At 36.2% G+C, this 15202-nt stretch overlaps 2 protein-coding genes across 6 annotated transcripts in view; both read left to right on the top strand.

The window, feature by feature from the left end:
• The window catches only part of LRRC7 (leucine rich repeat containing 7), a 1535715-nt gene that overhangs the window by 1095989 nt on the left and 424524 nt on the right, over positions 1-15202 (top strand). The window lies entirely within an intron of this gene.
• Positions 1-15202, top strand: part of SRSF11 (serine and arginine rich splicing factor 11) — a 763374-nt gene that overhangs the window by 195874 nt on the left and 552298 nt on the right. The window lies entirely within an intron of this gene.

Raw genomic sequence — 15202 nt, forward strand, 5'->3', positions numbered from 1 at the left:
GCCGGTAAATGTAAACCTGTTTGCCAAATGGAAACATTTGATTTAATTGAATTTAGTAAAATGTTCTGAAAGATAGATACCATGAATCCCAGTATAAAGTCGTGTTAGTTCATCCTCAAATTATTAAATATTAGAATATGCCATTGGCTGTAGGGATTTTATTTATTTTCTATAGCATGTAGTAGATTGTTGGAGACTCTTGACATAATGTTCACATTTTGAGTTTATAAAATGATTCATAATACTATGTTTCTTCATGGTATTTGCATATAATTATTTTCAGGGAACTAAATCACATTTCATTATGATAAAAATTTATCAGAATTTTGCCCTTTTACAGGAACTTACATTTTATAAGGATAAAGCTAATGTAGTGGGTTCACTGAAGTATACAGTTAAGTAGAATTTTAAGATTATAGTGGCATTTTCAAATTAGTTTGAAGTATACTGCTGTGGGTAAAGACCAACTACATTAAAGCAGGGCACACTCATGGTAAATGAAGTGTTCTTGTTTTGTTTATTATAAAGTTAATAGATAACCTTACTGAGCTGACATATATGTCATTCAGTAGTTTTTTGGCCTTCTTTAACCTGGTAGATTTATGGCTTATAACACCACGAACAATATTTAACTAAAACTAAAACTTGAAAATAAAGATAGAGTTCGTGGGCATTTATAACTACGCAGACTCTTGCATAAAAGTATTACGTATTTCTGTTGGGTTTATAGAAAAACTTTGGGGTTTCTTCTCTAGGCTTCAAGGAGACCATCAGTTTAGTCTCTGGTACAGTTCTGTAGATACTTAAATAAAACTTAAAAGGGATATTTGTAGATATGTTTGCAAACGATTATCACAGAGTTGCCATTTAACATAAACAAAGTGATATTTCAGGGCTCTTGTACTGAGTTGGTCTAAGCCAGGGGTTGGCCAATATGGTTTGTCGATGAAACTCAGCCTGACACCTTTTTTGTAAGTACAATTTTATTGAAACACAGCCATCATTTATTCATGGTGTATTATGCACAACTGATTTTACACTACAAAGGAATAGTTGAGTAGTTGTGACAAGAGACCGTATGGCCCCCAAAACCAAAAAAATATTCACCTGGGTCTTTATGGAAAATCTTTTTGAACCCTGGTCTGGGCCAGTGGTTCTCAAATTGTGATCTCCAGGCTATGAGCAGCAGCAGAAGCATCTGGGAACTTGTTAAAAATGTAAATTCTAGTGCTGTAAGCCACACCTACCGAATCAGAAACTCTTAGAGCGGGGCCTGGTGACCTGTATTTTAAGAAGCTCTGCAGGAGATTCTGATGCAAGCTCAAGCTTGAAAACTACTAGCCTAGGTAAAATGATTGACATCAGATGATACTAAATCATTATCTATACAAAAGAGGAATAATCATTGGTATAGTTCATAATCAAGTTTTATTGTTCTCTAATGTAAAGTACATATGTTAAGCTACCTAATATGTGCTTAGCAAGGTACATGATATAACCAACACTTGTGTTATAAGTTCTTACCAATTGGATTGTGACAGTCAGGGAAGTCTTTGAAGTGTCACCAAGGAAATTCAGCTGGAGTATGTTATTGAACATGGAAAGATGTACTGAAAAATGTAAAATCTATGCAATTGTTTTCTTTTCCATAGAGGTCTTTATTTTCCCTTGTTAGTGCAGTGAGCAGTTCTTCTTGCTATGTGACGGACTAGTGTGAATTCCATGAGAAAAATAAAAGCCACAATTTTTTTTTGTAATGGAAGCAACATATCATGGTAGTGAAAACTATTAATGTTAGAGACACACAAAAGGATTTATTCTGTAATATGACACTTAATTTGACCAGATGCAGGACCATGAATAGTTATTTTAAATATAAAATTCAGTTTATTTATCTGAAGAAAATGAGGATATGCTAGAGCCTACTTAATGTAATTATTTTAAGAATGAAGGGAGATATTTATATTAAGTAGTTGGTATAGAACCTGGGATGTAGCGAGTTTTCTCTCCTCTCTTCTCTTTTTCTGTCTCTTTCTTTAATTGTTATTATTGTTCTCCTATTTCAAACTAAACATTTGCTTGAGGATAATAAGGCAGTTTTTGGAGATCAGGAATGCAAATGCACAGATATTACCACCACTGTTTTTAGAAAAAATCATGCATGGAGAAGAGGTTCTAAGTAAATATCATAAAGCTGAAATTCTTGCAGCAATGTTCGATGGTAATTCATGTTTGATATTAGTTTAACACAATGGCCTAGTTGTTTTTCTGTGATTCTACAGATTCAGTATAGATCTACACCAAGATTTGTTGGTCAAATCCCACACAAAGGTTCCACCTTTGAGAACTATCATAGAAAGTCAAATCAAAGCTTTTCTGCACTAAGAACTGAAAGGAATAAGGAAACGTGGTTCAGACCATAGGATCCTCCAGAGTAAGGAAATCATTCTTTCATTTGGAGATATTGTATACAGGAAGGTTTTGCTAAATAGCATACTTTGTATTGTTTTCTTTTATAATTCTCTATCCCACTTTACAATATTTGCAATGTTAAAATCAACGTAAGGTCACCAGATGTAGATCTTAGTTATTTAATGTGAATTATATCTACCTATGCTGCATCTGGCATGGTCAAGTAAACGTTCAGTAAAAATAGATTATTGTGGAAGACAGATTTTTAAACATGTTTAAGTTATTCCCCATTAAAATACAAAATAAAAACTTTGTCCTCAAAGCCACAGCCCATTTCAGCTACAGCCCTACACTCTTGTTTTCTGTTCAGGAAAATCTGTTGATTTATCTAAGAGTTATCTATACTCACTCCATTTACTTGCCTCCCACTCACTCCTCCAAACCAGTCCAGTCTGGTTCCTGTCCAGTCACTCTACTGAAACAGCTTTTGTTCAGAGAGCATCAATAAATTTTTTATGTTGCTCTAATAGTTCTCTATTGCTGTGTAACAAATTAGCACAGACCTGTGTCTTAAAACAACATCATTTATCATCTCACATTTTCTGAAGGTCAGGAGTCCAGAGTTCGCTGCTTCAGGTATCACCAGGTTGAAGGCTTATCAAAAGCTCCACTGGGGAAATAATTCACTTCTGAACTCATTTAGGCTGTTGGCAGAATTTGTTTCCTTGTGGTGGTATGACAGTCCCAGTTTTTTGTTGGCTGCCAGCTGAAGTCACTTTTAGGTTCTAGAGGCCTCCAGAAGTTCCTTGCTGCATGGACATTCTAAATTAGTCCATTTACTCCCTATTCTCAGGGAGAATTACCTGTCTCTCTTTTAAGTACTTTCACCTGATTAAGTCAGGAACACCCAAGATAATTTCAATTTTGATTAACTCAAAATGTGGGATCATAATTACACCATTGCCTTTGCCATATTTTATTGTCCAGAAGAAAGTGATAGGTCCAGCTTATATCCAAGGAGAGGGGATTATACACAGTTCAAGCATCAAGGAGTATATTGATGATCATGGGGCCATTTTAGAAGTTAAGCTATCATTTGCCAATCCATCAAGCATTGTTTTCAGTGCTCATCTTACTTGACTTTTTAGCAGGGATCAATACAGTTGACCATTTTGTCCTTTTGAAAAATGCAATGCTCTGAATATTACTATCCCTCCAAACTGTATATGTTAAAACCCAATTGATGTTATATCATGAGATAGACTTTTTGGAGGTAATCTATGACAAGGCACCATCTATAAATCAGAAAGTAGGACTTACCACGTACCAAATGTGCCAACATCTTGATCTTGGATTTCCCAGCTTCCAGAACTGTGAGAAATAAATTTTTGTTGTTAATAAGCTACCTAGTTCATGGAATTTCATTATGGCAGCATGAATACGCTGAGACAGAGATCATCTAATGCTTTGGCTACCATAATAGAATACTTTCATGATTTTTCTAAAGTCCCTCTGGTTACTCTTTTGCATGCTAAACTTTCTCTTTACAGCCATTATATATTAGAATTTTGGAAGATAGTTTGAAGTCTTCTTTTTTGTCCCAAATATACTTCCTCCACAAACAATGTCATTACATGCAGTGTTAGTTACTCCTATAATCGGATAACTCACAAATTGATGTATCCAGACCAAACCTTCCTCTGTTCATCCCAGTGTGCACTTGACACATTCTTGAATGTTTCAACAATGCAACAAATCCAACAAATCCAAAATCAAGTCTATGATCTTTCAAAGCCCGAGCTTCTCCCAGTGTTTTCTGTCTAAATGTGTGATGCTATTAACCATCTAGGTTCAAAATTAATAAACCTAGGAATCATCTTCCATACATTTCTTCCCCTTTTCTCTCCTATGTTCACTCTAATTTCAAGGCCTCTCAACTTGACCTCCTACGTATGTTTTGAATCTGTTCACAAATCACCTCTGCAAATGTTCTGTGTGAGATTCTACCAAATGCTCCCCTAAGTGGCTTTCCTACATACTGTTAGAAAACCCTCTTTATCTTAAAATAACCCTATGGTTTTCCATTGCTCTTTCAAGAAAGACAATAGCCATACTGTGGATTTGAAGATTTTGCAGAGTCTAGCCCCCACCCACCCAATCAGCCTCATCTCATACTCTATTCCTGTGCTCTCTGTGCTTCAACCAAACTGACTTTCTTATAATTATTGATCATACTCAGTGATAAGAGAAAAAATATATATTTTGAAATAATATAGAACTAGAGGGAAGAAGTTAACTTGGAAAGGAAGAGTTTGCCTTCAAAAAATAATAAATGAAGAAACTAGAAGAAAAATTAAAGAGATTAAATTTTCAATAGTCACAAGAAATACTCTAAGAAATACCTGCAAAATAAACAATGTGGAAAAAACTTTTTTTAGAGACAAGAAAAGGAAAAATGAACATTATTGAGCAGGGAATTAAAAAAAAAAAAAAACCTAAACATGAAGATCACAATTAAAATCTTTACTGGAGTCAATAGAAGAATTTACATGCAAAAATATCAGAAATTGGAACAATTGGAACTGGAAGCACTCCATGAATACAAAGGAAAGATGATGAAATAATAAATAATGATGGGAAACAATTACATGTAGAAAAATGGAGAACGAACATCCAACCTAAGTGTAAATTGTCTTAAAGGAATCAAAACAATTCAAACAAAAATGATAAAAGGTTTAATGTAATGTACTTTCTGAAGTTATTAAAATATCTGATTGCGTATTAAAATGTTTTCTGATGTACTGTATAAAAATCAGTTATATAAGATCCATACCCAGATACATACAGATATTTTAGAATTATACTGTCAACTTTCTGGGCAGCAAAAACTCCCTCTTATTCACTATATTAATAACACATGACATATTGTCTGGCAGTTAGTAGGTGTTCAACAGATATTATAGAATGAATGAGAATGAGTGAAGGAATTAATTACTTAACTTCAAAAATGAAAATTCACAAGAATCTGCCAGAAATAAAGAAAGAGATGGATAAGAGAGATAAAAAGAAAAGAAGGAGTAAAAGGAAGGAAAGAAAGGCATGAAGAAAGAAAAAGAGAAAGGGAGAAAAAGAGAGTTGGAAGGAAGATGAAAGAAAGGGAGGGAAGGCCAAGCTTTTGATTCTGTAACAGATGGTATAGATTCACCTTTCCTGATTCTCAATTCTAAATGAAACTAAACACTCTGGAAAAATTCTTCAACAGACCATTTTAAAAGGACTCTGAAAGCTTCGAAGAAGAAGGCAAACTGACTGGGACATCAGGACTTAAAGAAAAACATCATGGTATGCTTCTTGCATTTTCTTTTTATCTCCTATATATCCCTCGACTGCATACCAGACAGGCTTGCAATCTGGTACTGTCGACAGGCATGAAGAAAAGAAGGAAAAAAAACAAAAGCGAATCCTACTCTCTCAGTCCAGAGGACCAAGAGAGAGAAAAACAACAGAGGCTTGGAAGAGAGCCACCGATATCTTATTCTATAGTCCTAATCGACAGGCAGTTCAATTCACCTGCAGAAACAGAACAGTAAGGCCGCAGGCCATCCCTGCTCTGCTCTCCCTGGTGGGCAGATCTATCTGGTAGTAATGGTGGCAGCAGTAAAGCCCTGTATCTTCCTATCTTTCACCCAGTGTCATAAAGAGACCCAGGCCCAGTGGCTTCTGTGCCTTCCCAGAGATTTACCTAGGAATATTAGGGAACCCAGAGCAGCACTTTTAACTCTAGCAGATGACACCAGCGGAGTTTTGGCAGAAGCTCCAACAGTGCCGGAAGAATGAAGCAGACCAGATTAGCATTAGCATTATAAAAAATCAGAACACTAACTGCCATTGGAACTAAAGCCCACAAAATTAGTCCAAACCCTATAAGCTAAACCTAAACAGGATACATACCTACTCAAATAAAGGATTTCAATAGGATTAAAAGTCTCCTAACATAATAATCAAAATATTCAAAATGCAATTGAATGTAACTCATCATACCATGAACCAGAAAAACCACAGTCTGAGAAAAGACATTCCACTGACCCCAATACTAAGACGAATTAGATAATGGAATTTCTGAGAAGGAAATTGAAGCATCCATCATAAGAATGCTTCAGGAGACAATTACATAATCTCTTGAAACAAGTCAAGAAAAACAGAAAATCTCAGGGGAAAAAAAAGGACTTATAAAAAAGAACCAAATGGAAATTATGTAACTGAAAATCAAAATTACCAAAATAAAAATATCACTTAATGGACTCAATAGCAGAGTGAAAATTACAGAAAATAGATTAAACGAATATGTAGATTAGTGGAATTTACTCAATCTGAACAACAAAGAGAATATATACTAAACAAAAATGGACAGAACCTCAGGGATTTGTGGAAAAATAATAAAAGATACAATATTTGTATCATCAGAATCCCAGGAGAGGAAAGGAGTATGGGACAGATAAAAGTATTTAAGAAGTAATGGTTGCAAACTTCTACAAGTTGACAAAAGACATAAATCTAGATATTCAAGAAGCTGGGTCAACACCAAAGAAGATAAACCAAAAAAAAAAAAAATCCACAACAGGACATTTCATAATTAAATTTGTGAGAACCAAAGATAAAGAAAAATCTTAAAAACCACCAGAGTGCAATAATACATTACATATAAAGGAGCAGAAATAACTCATTACGTATAAAGGAACATCAATTAAAATGACAGTATATTTTCATCTGAAACCACAGAGGCCAGAAGGAAATGACACACAAGATTTTCAAGTGTTATAAGAATTGTCAACTCTGAATCCTATATCCAACTCAACCGTCCTTCAGCAATCAAGGAAAAATAAAACCACTCTCAGAAGAAGGAAAACTGAGAGAATTTGTTGCTAACAAACCTTCCCCAAAACAATGGCTACACAGAACTCTCCAAACACAAAGAAAAAGTTTAACAAAAGAAGACTTGTACCTTCAGGAAGTAAAGAACAGTAGAATGAATAAAAATAGAAGTATGAATAGTAGAATTTTCTTTACCTTATGTTTCATGGTTGAAGCAAAAACTATAATACCATCTGATGTGGTGCACATGTATGTAGATGAAATAATTAAGTCAATTAATATTTAACAAGTAGAAAGGGTAAAGGGACCTAAATTGATATAAGATTTCTCTACTTCACTTGAAATTGTGTAACACTGATACCAGTAGACTGTGATAAGTTACATATGTATATTGTAATACCTAGAGCAACCACTAAAAAGACGACAAAATAATAGACTCAAAAACATTTTAGGTAAATCAAAAGTGAACTAAATATATTTATGTAACCTAGAAGATGTGAAAGAAAAAGAAACATAGAAACAAGAAACCAAGAGAACAGAACAGAAAACAAATAATAAAATTAGATGTATTACACTTAAGTCCTAATATATCAATAATTACATTAAGTGTAAATGGTGTAAACACCCTGGTTAAAAGACAAAGCTTGTCTGATTGGATAAAAAAGAAAGACCAACTATATTTTGCTTATAAAAATGTCCTTTAGATGCAAAAATACAAAAAGGTTAAATATAAAGGGATGGAAAAAGAAATACCATCCTAAATTATTTAAATGAAAGCTAGAGTGACTATATTAATATCAGGATAAAAGTAACTTCAGAGCAAAACGTTACAAGGGATAAAGAAGGTCAGTTCATCAAGAGGACTTAACAATCATGAAATTATATGTATTCAAATTAATTTTACAAAATTTGTATTTTTTTTTTTTTTTTTTGAGACGGAGTCTCACTCTGTCGCCCAGGCTGGGGTTCAGTGGCCAGATCTCAGCTCACTGCAAGCTCTGCCTCCCGGGTTTACACCATTCTCCTGCCTCAGCCTCCCGAGTAGCTGGGACTACAGGCGCCTGCCACCTCGCCTGGCTAGTTTTTTGTATTTTTTAGTAGAGACGGGGTTTCACCATGCACCATGTTAGCCAGGATGGTCTCGATCTCCTGACCTTGTGATCCACCCGTCTCGGCCTCCCAAAGTGTTGGGATTACAGGCTTGAGCCACCGCGCCCGGCCAAAAATTTGTATTTTCTTAAACTTTGTTTCATTAGCTTTGCCGCATCTTTACATTTATTTATCTTTTACTTAGTCCAACTTAGTTGTCAATAGCAAATAAATTCTTGTTAGTAAGTTGTGGTTGTGGTCTGCTTAAAAAAAGAAACTTATTTTAGGCCAGGCCTGTTGTCTCCCATCTGTAATCCCAGCACTTTGGCAGGCTGAGGAGAGTGAATCACCAGAGGTCGGGAATTCGACACCAGTCTGGCCAAGATGGTGAAACGCAATGTCTACAAAAATACAAAAAACTTAGCTGGGCATGGTGGCACACACCTGTAGTCCCAGCTACTCAGGAGGCTGAGGCAGGAGAATTGCTTGAGCCTGGAAGGCGGAGGTTGCAGTGAGCCGAGATCACACCACTGCACTACAACCTGGTCTACAAAGCAAGACTCCATCTCAAAAAAAAAAAAAAAAAAGAAAAGAAAAGAAAAGAAAAAAGAGAAATTATTATTTTTATAGAGAAATATTTATGACGGTGTAATTTATTTTCTGAAATCAACCTGAGTCAATATTATGTACACTAAAAGTACATGATGCCTGTCTATTGAGTTTTTGAATAATAACAGAAATTCATTGAAGGGTTTTGGTCCTTTATTTTACCCTTCTAACAGGATTTCTTTAATATTAGCAAGAGATAACACTTCAAATTATTTTGCGTTTATATAACTGAATGTTACCCTTTCAAATGTGAAAATATTCTAATATTAACCAGCTTGGTAAAAATCATTATGATTCGTGACATTCCTACCTTCGCGGTAGAAGCCATTGAATATGATTTAGGCTTTTCCTAGTAACTCAAGGATGGTTTTATAATCTGCCATTATTATAAAGTGTAATAATGGAATTCTGTCTGTTTGCTTCCCTACATATCCAGTTGTCAGCTGTCACTTTTGCTGTAACTGTTCTTGCTTTTTAACTACCTCTTCTTTTGACATTCTGTTTTCCATTTTAGTTTCCTCCTTCAAGAACTGAGAAGTCTGACAAACCATTCTTGTTAAGAATTGTATATTAAACGTGTGTCAATGAATCAGAGATTGAGAATTAATCAAGCTTCAGATGCTTTATGGTAAATCGGGTAAAAGAAGTAAGGAACATTAGTGCAATGTAAGGAGTAGAGTTTATTTGTTGAGTAGATCCTGGAGCCACCCCTTTTCCAGTTGACTTCACCTCAAGTCTGTGCTGGATCCCCAGATACTGGTGTTCTTTATCAGTTCCTTTTTTGTAAGCCATGTCCCAGGGACCCAGCTATGATGTTAATGACCTGGTGCTACTATGGTCAGGAGCTTATGAAACAGGGGGTGGGGGAAAATCTCATATCTACTAAAGAAATTTGATGGTTTGCATAACTGGAAGTTTAGAAATAAGACAGGCTTCAGAACGTCACCATTCTCTGGATGTCAGCTTTATTCTTGGGCTGGCAGCGATGTTCTGCAGTTATAAACCTCATGCATGTGCATGAAAATTTGCAGAGGAAGAAATGCTGTCTCTTTCCTGGATTCTTTTTATGTTAAAAAAAAAAAAAAAAAAAACTTGTAGAAGCCTTAGGAAAATACTCCCTATTTTATCATTTTATTGGCCTAAATGGGGTTCCATCCCCATTCATGACCATTACTGTACACCAGGAGAATGCTATGTATTCATTGGCCTCACCCTATTGTACTAAACCAATCACTTTCAAGAGCTGGTTTAATATTAGAAGCAATCTCAGATTTTATATTGGCTATTTGGCTTAGCATAAGCAATGGAGCAGGTAAGATTACTCAACACTATATCCCTTATTTTGCATATACTACATATTTGTCTATAGATACTCAACTATCCCAAAATATTTTATGGTTGCGAATGGGAACAAAGGATAGAGGAGGTGGTACTTGGTATATCAGGAATCAGGGCACTAATGTCACAGTGACTTCCAGGTACCTATATATCATTCAGTTCCCTCTTTTTCTATTTGAGCCCTGTAGTTTGTGAGCAGTTTACATTGTCATCATCTTCAGTTTCTCCTTTAAATTCCTTAATCCAATGTCTTTCTGTTTTAAAATCAGACTCACTTCCCCTGTGTCTCTCACACTCTATGGCCAGCCCTTCTTCCTTTCAACTTTAAGCAAATGTTAGTCAGATTTTACAGAAAGGGCTGCAGGAGCTCAGAAAGGTTCAGTAATTTATGCAATGTCACATAGCTAGTAAGTGCTGAAGCTGAGATATAAACCTAAGTTTTACTCTAAAAACTGTCTTAGTCATACTGTTTTATGCTATCTGCCTATACCATGCTATATCCTCATTTTCCCTCTCTGGAATTCATCTTCTGCTTAACCCTTAAATATTTAAAATGTAAAATATCATACCTACAAAGAAATGCATATAACATGTATATATAGTTTCACAAATTATAAATTAATATTCATGCTGCAATATCAGAGACACCAAACTAAACATTCCTACCCAGCTCTGTTTATCTCTAGTCAGGTGCATGCATTCCAGTCTTCCCCACCCCTGATTGCTTAGGTTCATCATTAAGGTGACTATTACTAAGTTTTACAACAAAGCTGAAAGAATACCATATATGATTTTAGTACAAGGGGGCTCAAGAGAAACAAGTGGTTAGTGATTTCTCATTATATCTAAGAGTAAGCTAGAAAATCCTATTACATATTATGCGTCTATTACTATCTTGGGTTGCAGTTAAACAGTTTCATAACAATAATTTTAAAAAGTGAAGTTGTATTCAGTTGAATTTTATCTGCACATCCAAAATTAATACAGTTGACTATTTATTTTAGCATAATATAAAAATAAGATTAAAGGATTATATCAAATTAGATTCACAGCCTGAATATTCTTAGACCTTCAGAAAACTGAAATCAAGTTAATGCAAATTTGGTACCAAGTTGAAGTATTTTAGGTGTATTTAGATGGTTTTTTCATTCAAACTTCAGGCAAATAACTTGCCAAAAGTGCATCATAAGCTCTTCTATGGAAGGTCCATAGCTTGGCTCCAGCATCCATAGTTATTTTTGCAGCCAAACCCTTCCTGAGATGCTACATAGGATATAATTTTTTAAAAGATCCATTGCCACTTATTTTCCTAGCACCTATGGCTTAGCAAATCAGTCATTTGTGTTAGGACTTGAGCTCCCACTGGGCTTTTTAAAAAATGCAAATATCTGTGAGGAGTAACTGTAGTCAAGTCATAAAACTCTTCAACGTGAAAGTGTTTTCAGATCAATGGCCTCAATAACTAGAAGGAATCAGACAGCAAGAGATCTTTGGATATGTGGAAAGAAGTAGGAAAAAGTCTGAAAAATATTTAAGTGAGGGATTTGAAAAGCAAATTTCAACTACTACATATTTTTGACAAAGGTTAGTTTTGTTATCTGATGAAGGATTTTTTTGAAAAAAATGTCAGCCCTTTTTACACCCTTCCTCTCGTATTAGTAGTAACTGTCTTGTTATTCATTCCTTCCTTATGAAAGCTTCCCTGATGCCTCTCCTCCTCTTCTTGGCAGAGGTCAGGACTGTTAAAGGACCAACAGGTTCACATGCCCCCCATGCAATAACACACCAGTTACACTAAGGCAGCTGGATTTGCCCCAGAGAAAGAGTTAAACAATCGCAGAGCAGAGGACCAAGTGCAGAGATAAAGGAGACCCTCAAATCCATTTCCCCATCCTGAAGTTCTGGGCTGGGCTTTTTAAGGGAATCATAGAGGATAAGGGGCTGGAAAATTGGGGTTGTTGGTTGATTGAGGTAAAGAGAATGAAATCATCAATACATGGAAGCCCATTCTTTGGTGAGTCAGCTTGTTGTGGGGTCTTTCAGACCAGCTTGTGTTAGCGAGGTCCTTCAGAGCAGCTGATACCAGCAGTTTTACTAGTATGCAGGACCTGAAAGAATATCTCAAAGGGAAAACCATGTTTCATAATGTTCAGGAAGTTATCTATAGAGCAGCTAAGGGGAAATAATCTTGTAACAGGGTCTGGGTGATTCTGAGGTAATAGGCCCCAAACAACCACCAGGAAGCAGGTCAAAGGGCAAGCTGGCCTCATGTTTAACATTGAATGGGCTGAAAGTTTGGTTTATTTTTGTTTCTTGTTTCTGCCCTCCCTTCTTACCTGAATAATTTTATGGAGTTTATAGAGATGGTTTCAGGACCTCCCTTCTATGTGTTCCTGAAGCATTACAAAAAGATTATTATTGTAGCACTCATCTAATTGTATTTTATCTCATTGTCTGCATGTCTATTTCTTCCCCAGTGAGTTGTAAATTGCTTAAGGGCAAACAGACACATCCTATCTATCACTAACATTAAGCACAGCGTTTGGTATGCAGTCAACACTCTAATAAAGTTTGAAAACATAAAAAGGAATGAATTATAAAAGATACAACTTGGCCAGGCACAGTGGCTGACCCCTGTAATCCCAATGCTTTGGGAGGCTGAGCCAGGTGGATCGCTTAAGCTCAGGAGCTTGAGATCAGCCTGAGCAACATAGCGAAACTCTGTCTCTACAAAAAGAACAAAAATTAGCCGGGAGTGGTGGCACATGCCTGTAGTCCCAGCTACTCAGGAGGCTGAGGTGGGAGGATTGCTTGAGCCTGGGAGGTCGAGGCTGCAGTGAGTTGTGATTACCCTGCTGTACTCCAGCCTGGGTAACAGAGGGAGACTCTGTCTCAAAAAAAAAAAGAAAAAAAAAGAAAAGAAAGAAAGACAGAAAGAAAAAAAAGAAAAGAAACAACTTGATTTAAGCCACCGTAGTTGTAGTTGAAAGTACATTTGGAGTTTAAAGGCATCCGATAGATAATTTTCATATTGCAAAACAATCTTGAAACCAATTAAAATATTAACAGGATATCATGCATTATTTTTAAATGGTAAAGATCCTGATGATGGTTGATCTTTATTATTTATGATGGTTAGATTGAAGAACACAGTTGGGATTTTTAGCAACCATGGGGTTTTTTCATAATATACTCTAGAAATGGGCATATCCATCCACCTAAACACAGCAGTACAAAAAACCACAGGGCTTCTTTTTTGGGGAACTCCTCCTACAAAACTTACAACAGTGAGGAGCAGATTCATGTAGTGTATCTTACCTGAAGCAGCTCCATCTCAAAGAAAGATGGAACAAGGCACTGGGCTTCTTATGCCCAGTTCTCCTCCAAAATTTATTAACTGGGTAAATCACCTCACTTCCTAACGAGGTTAGAAACCATATAAGACGTCAAGAGTATTGGGGAAATCCCTCCACACAGAAAATAGATGAGTGCATGATAAGCATCTCACTTCTAACGTTCCCTAAAATCTTTATCTCTTAAGCCATTAGGCTTAAATATTAAGGCTTTAGACAGCTAGAGGGGCATTTATTAGGGCAGACTTTACCCAGGTATCAATCCATACTTTTTCATGGGTCCTTCTGAGATTACTGGGAGCAGAGAGGAGCAGCAATGTGGATTTAACTCCAAGACCATTCTAAACCAAGGCCTTGACACTTTATATTCTACTGTCATCTCAAATTGTGTCTTACATTGTTCTCGAAGCTTCCAAAATATGATGATCAAATTACACTAGTTTATTCAACAAACATTGATTTAATGTCCGCTGTATGGCTCTCCCTCTTGTGTGCTTGTAATACACAGCATGTTGGATAATTTTATATGTAAACTTGACTGGACCACAGTATGCACAGATCTGGTTAAACATTATTTCCAGGTGTGTCTATGAGAATGTTCTCAGAAAAAAAAACATGGTATGTAAGTTGGTGGCCCTCCCTAATGTGGGCTCTCCCTAAAGCAGGCAGCCCTCCCTAATGTTGGTGGGGACCATCCAATCCATGAGGATGTGAATAGAACAAAAATGTGGCTCTGCTCACTGCTGGAACTGGGACATCAATCTTCTCCTGCCTTTGGTGCTCCTGGTTTTCAGGCTCACAGACATGGACAGGAGTCTACACTGTTGGGTCCGTGTCTCACATGCCTTCAAACTACATCACTGGCTTTCCTGGGTCTCCAGCTTATGAACAGCAGATTATGGAACTACTCAACCTCCATAATTGCATGAACCAATTCCTTACAATAAATCTCATTGACCCCTCTCTATATAAATCTATAGATTAGATATAGATATAGATGATATAGGTATAGACATCTGTATATCCCGTACAATATTTAGGCTCATTTCTACTAAAAAAAATCATTGCCTATCTGAAACTCAAATTTGACTGAGTGTCTGTGTTAGTCAGTCTTCTCAGGAGAAACAGAACAAATAGAATGTTTGTGTGTATGTATACAGAGAGATTTATTTTAGGAAATTGGCTCCCATGATTTTGGAGACAGGCAAGTCCAAAATCTGCAGGATAGGCTGATAGGCTGGAGACCTAGGGAAGAGTTGACATTGCCATTCAAGTCTAAAAGCTGTGTGCTAGCAGAAATACTTTCTATAGAAAGGTTGGTCTCTTTTTCTGTTAATGCCTTCAACTGAGTGGATGAGGCCCAGTGACATTATGCACGACAATCTATTTTACTCTAAATCCACCAATTTAAATGTTAATCTCATCCAAAAGCACCCTCACAGAAACATCCAAAATAAGGTTTGACCAATTATATGGGCACCGTAGCCCAGCCAAGCTGACACATAAAATTAGCATCACAAGTGTCTTTT

Source organism: Macaca thibetana, chromosome 1 (assembly GCF_024542745.1).
Source record: "Macaca thibetana thibetana isolate TM-01 chromosome 1, ASM2454274v1, whole genome shotgun sequence".
NCBI classification, from domain to species: domain Eukaryota; kingdom Metazoa; phylum Chordata; class Mammalia; order Primates; family Cercopithecidae; genus Macaca; species Macaca thibetana.